This window comes from Rhinopithecus bieti, unplaced genomic scaffold (genome assembly GCF_001698545.2).
Source record: "Rhinopithecus bieti isolate Rb0 unplaced genomic scaffold, ASM169854v2 scaffold_4544, whole genome shotgun sequence".
In the NCBI taxonomy this organism is placed as follows: domain Eukaryota; kingdom Metazoa; phylum Chordata; class Mammalia; order Primates; family Cercopithecidae; genus Rhinopithecus; species Rhinopithecus bieti.
Genome location: NW_016804383.1, coordinates 495,364 through 500,784, shown reverse-complemented (window position 1 = coordinate 500,784; position 5,421 = coordinate 495,364). Strand labels below are relative to the sequence as shown.

At 48.6% G+C, this 5,421-nt stretch overlaps 1 protein-coding gene across 1 annotated transcript in view; it reads right to left on the bottom strand.

Annotated features, from left to right (window-relative positions):
- NBR1 (NBR1 autophagy cargo receptor) overlaps window positions 1-856 on the bottom strand; it is a 41,645-nt gene extending 40,789 nt beyond the window's left edge. The window contains exon 1 of the mRNA XM_017867637.1: window positions 531-856. The gene's annotated coding sequence lies outside the window, so the exon portion shown is untranslated. The remainder of the gene's footprint in view (window positions 1-530) is intronic.
- Window positions 857-5,421: the final 4,565 nt, after the last annotated feature.

Genomic DNA, 5,421 nt, shown 5'->3' with positions numbered 1-5,421 from the left:
AAAAAAAAAAAAAAAAAAAAAAAAAAGTGTGCTCTAAAAGCTGAGTGTTTGACAAAAAGGAAAAACAGTCCCTTTCCAAAATCGAAGGTCCCTAACCAAGGAGATCTCTTTAAGGTCTCGAAAAAAGGAGGATGGAATGAAAAGGATGTGTAGGTAGTGTTATTTTTTTACTTGCAGAGTTTATCCTAGTCTTCCAGCTATCGTTTCCTAGCACTCAATGTTCCCAAGACAGTGTCACCACCCCGCCTCTCATTTTCTTTGCCCAGGCCCTCATTCCACTGGGGAGTCGTGGCCTTCCATCGGTAGAAGCCGCTGTTCTGAACCATGGACTCTCCAACTCTCCGGCGCTTTTCGCCCACTTGGTCCCTCTGAACACGAAGGGCTCTCTCATCCTGTCACTAAAAACATTAGCTGTCCCGAGACACGAAAAAAGTCGCCCCTCCTCTTTGCAGGATTCCTCCCTTGAACTTCCCCAAATCCTCTTAGTGTGACGTGACCCCACCCCTAAGTAACCTCAGCTGCTTCCTTACCAGCTTCCCGCCCCCGGGGGGCGCCTGCCGGAGGCCAACGCAAGGACCGTCAGCTGCCAGCTCTGCCGCTATCCCTGTGGGCTGATTCTAACATGGCGGATAAAGACAGTAACTAGTCCCCTGTTTCGCCGAGTTTTCGCCAAGATGATTGGCTCTTACCACTTGTCCCTCAAAACGACCACCACATTGATTGGTGGAGATTGCGTCGACGGGGCGGGGCAGAAGAAACCTGAAGCCGAACAACAATAACAAACATTGGGCCGAGGGGCGGAACTACGAGTGCGCAGACGTGGGCCAGAGCGGTTTCTCCTTCCCTAGGCAAATTCGGCGCCCACTGCGTCCCCGCAGGTCACTGACCTTACAGGACTACTTGCCCAAGACTCGTGAGGCTGGATGGGAATTGTAGTCTTCCTAGGAGTTGTCGGTATCTTTTTGGCCTAGTCTCTGCTCTCAAGATACGAAAACATAACAACACTCCAATCCACAACTGTTGACATGTATAAGCGCGCGGAGGTCTCCAATCTATCCACTGGATTTCCGTGAGAATTGTGCCCGCTTCGGTATTGGATGTTCCTCTCCATAAGACTACAGTTTCCAAGGAACAGCGTGGCGAAGGCCTTTCATTCCGCAACCCATGGCGGAAAAGAGTTTTTTTCCCCCCCCCCCCCCCCCCCCCGCAATGCTTTTATTTACCTAAACTGGAGACCTCCATTAGGGCGGAAAGAGTAGGGGAATGGGACCTCTTCCTAAGACTGCTTTGGACACTATCTTACACTCATATTCAGGCCTCAGGTAGCGATTCTGATCTTTGTACAGCGATTACTGTGACGTAATAAATCGCAACTGGAAGCGTAAAGGCGAGAGGGCGGGCGCTTTATGGCAAACTCAGGTAGAATTCTTCCTCTTCCGTCTCTTTCTTTTTACGTCACCCGGGGCAAACTGGGTGGCCAATCCAGAGCCCCGAGAGACGATAGGCTCTTTCTGTCCCGCCCTTCCTTTGTGTCTTGATTTCCTAGTCTGAGAGGCTGTTGCTCAGCGGTTTCCGTCGCAACGGTAAAGCGTGGGAATTACAGGTAAATTAAAACTGTGGAACCCCTTTGCTCAGCTGCCGCCAAGGTGCTCGGTCCTTCGGAGGAAGTTAAGGCCGCGTTGGGGTGAGGCCTTCACTTCTTCCGGCGACTAGCACCGCGTCCGGCAGCCACAGCCCCACACTCGCCCGCGCCATGGCCTACGTCTCCGAGCTCGCCTGCATCTACTCTGCCTTCATTCTGCCCGACGATGAGGTGACTGTCACGGAGGGTAAGATCAATGCCCTCATTTAAGCAACCGGTGTAAATGTTGAACCTTTTTGGCCTGGCTTGTTTGCAAAGGCTCTGGCCAACGTCAACACTGGGAGCCTCATCTGCAATGTAGGAAAACAAAAGCAAAAACGTGACTGAGCGGCGTGAACTCGCCGAGACTTTCTGGACGGGGGACAGGCCGTGGGTTTTCTCAGATAACTGGGCCCCTGGGCTCAGGAGGCCTGCATCCTCTGCTCTGGGTAAAGGTAGAAGAGCCCCGGAAAAGGGACAAGGACCCAAGGGATGCTCCGGGGGACAGGCGAGGGAGAGTGAATTTCCGAAGCAGGCAGATGGGTATTCTTTAGGCGGGGGGGACGCGGAACCTGAGAGGCGTAAGGCGTTGTGAACCCCCTGGGGAAGGCGGCAATTTGTAGGTCGCGAGGGAAGCACTAAGAATCAGGTAGGGGGCACCGTGTGTCCGAGGGGGAATCCTCGTGATAGGAACTGAAATGTGCCTTGAGGGGAACACCATGTGTATAAGAACATCAGCTGGTTGCCGGGGACGGTGGCTCACGCCTGTAATCCCAGCACTTTGGGAGGCCAAGGCGGACGGATCACGAGGTCAGGAGTTCGAGACCAGCCTGACCAACATGGTGAAACCCCGTCTCTACTAAAAATACAAAAATTACCCGGGCGTGGTGGTGCGCGCCAGCTACTCAGGAGGCTGAGGCAGGAGAATCGCTTTAACCCGGGAAGCAGAGGTTGCGGTGAGCCGGGATTGCGCCATTGCACTCCAGCCTCGGCGACAGAACGACACTCTGTCTCAAAAGCAAACAAACAAACACCGGCTAGTATTTATGAGAGGATGGGCCCTTGCGGAAGAAGAGGTGCCAGGAATATGTCTGGGAAGGGGAGGAGACAGGATTTTGTGGGAGGGAGAACTTAAGAACTGGATCCATTTGCACTATTGAGAAAGCGCAACAGGGAAGTAGAGGAGCGTCAGTAGCAACAGATGCTGCCGGCAGGGATGTGCTTGAGGAGGATCCTGAGATGAGAGCAGGTCACTGGGAAGGGTTAGGGGCGGGGAGGTGTTGATTGGTGTTGGTTTCAGTTTTATGCATAAGAAAGAAAACAGCCAGAAGCATTGGAGAAAGCTAAGGCAACCACCACTTACCCGGTCAGTCACTCGCCTGTAGCTTTCTCTTTCTTGGAGAAAGGAAAAGACCCAAAGAGTTGGCAGCGATATGTGAAAAAATAGAGTTTATGTTGTCTAATTACAAAAGCAACTTCTAGAACCTTTAAAAGAAAGGATTTTGTATTCTGAAACCTTCCAAATCTTAAATTTATTTTATTTTATTTATTTATTTTTGAGACGGAGTTTCTCACTTGTTGCCCAGGCTAGAGTGTAATGGCGTGATTTGGGCTCACCGCAACCTCTGACTCGTGGGTTCAAGCGATTCTCCTGCCTTAGCCTCCCGAGTAGCTGGGATTGCAGGCATGCACCACCATGCCTGGCTCGTGTTTTTGTATTTTCAGTAGAAACGAGGGTTCTTCACGTTTCAGGCTGGTCTTGAACTCCCGACCTCAGGTCATCCGCCCATCTCGGCCTCCCAAAGTGCTGTGATTACAGGCGTGAGCCACCACGCCCAGCCCTATTTACCTTATTTTAAAATGATAAAATGAAGTTGTCATTTTATAAACCTTTTAAAAAGATATGTTTTTCTAATGTGTTCAAGTTCATTGGAACAGAAAGAAATAGATTTACCTGCTGTTCGCGTTGAAGAAGTACAAAATGTCCTTAATGCTATGCAGAAAATCTTAAGAGTGTCCAATCTGGTAAGTCACTACAAGAGGGTATTAGAGATTCCTATAGATTATCTCCTATGCAAATGAACAGAATTGACCTTACATAGTAGGGAGGAAAAGACATGTCTAGTAAGATTAGGCTATTTTAATTGCTGATTTTCTTAACTGAAGAACTTTAAAAATGTAGAAAATGACTCCTTGTTCTCCATCCACTCAGCCTTTCCCACTCCTCTCCTCTTCAAAACAAATCCTGTGGTCCAGTAAAGACAGGGACCCTGTCTTGATTGGTTCTGCACTGGGGCAGAAATCTAGTTTAGATTAACTGGCATTTTGGTTTTCTTCTAGCTCTAAAACCAGCTTCATCACTTGAAATGGCAAAATAAATCATGAATGAGGCCGTGGGTGGTGGCTTATGCCTGTAATCCCAGCACTTTGGGAGGCCAAGGTGGGAGAATCATGAAGTCAGGAGATCGAGACCATCCTGGCCAACATGGTGAAACCCCTTCTCTGCTAAAAATAGAAAAATTAGCTGGGCGTAGCCGCGCATGCCTGTAATCCCAGCTACTCAGGAGGCTGAGGCAGGAGAATCACGTGAACCAGGAGGCAGATGTTGCAGTGAGCCAATATCGTACCACTGAACTCCAGCCTGGCGACAGAGCCAAACTCCATCTCAAAAATAAAAATAAATAATAAATAATCGGCCGGGTGCGGTGGCTTATGCCTGTAATCCCAGCACTTTGGGAGGCCAAGGTGGGCAGATCACAAGGTCAGGAGATTGAGACCATCCTGGCTAACATGGTGAAACCCCATCTCTACTAAAAATACAAAAAATTAGCTGGGCGTCGTGGCAGGTGCCTATAGTCCCAGCTACTTGGGAGGCTGAGGCAGGAGAATGGCATAAACCTGGAGGTGGAGCTTGCAGTGAGCCAAGATCTCAGAACTGCACTCCAGCCTGCCACTCCAGCCTGAGTGACAGAGCAAGACTGTCTCAAAAAAAAAAAAAAAAAAAAAAAACTGGGTGAATGCATAGCAAGGTGGAGGGATGTATGGACAGAGTGCCGTATAGAGTGCCCTGGAATAGAGATATTAATACTTTTTTCTAAGTAATACTTGGATTTTCTGGATGTATACACATATGTGTATGCAGAAGCTCACACCTGTACATAGATATACTTACAAAAAAGGAGTTACCGTGTAGTAAGAAACATTTAGAAATTACTAAATGTGTGGACTGATGAGAGTCTTATACCAATGCACTAGATCTAATGAAATTATTTTGCTTTATTGATGAATGGAAGGAAGAGTTCATGACTGGAATGACGGATGGATGGACGGATGGATGATGGATGGACGGATGAATGGATGGAGGGATGGATGGATGGAAGACTTAATAGATGGGTGGATGGTTAATGGATGGATGGTTGAGATAGATGGATAATGTTTGGAGAGTGGATAGAGAGATTGATAGATGTATAAAAGATGAAAGAATTAATGAATGGATGGAATGATGGATAGATGAATAAATAGAAAGTTAATTGACTGATGTATAGATAATAGAGTGAAAGATGTTTTTATAGAAAGAATAATGAGCCGGGCGCGGTGGCTCAAGCCTGTAATCCCAGCACTTTGGGAGGCCGAGACGGGCGGATCACGAGGTCAGGAGATCGAGACCATCTTGGCTACCACGGTGAAACCCCGTCTCTACTAAAAAAAAAATACAAAAAACTAGCCGGGCGAGGTGGCGGCGCCTGTAGTCCCAGCTACTCGGGAGGCTGAGGCAGGAGAATGGCGTGAACCCGGGAGGC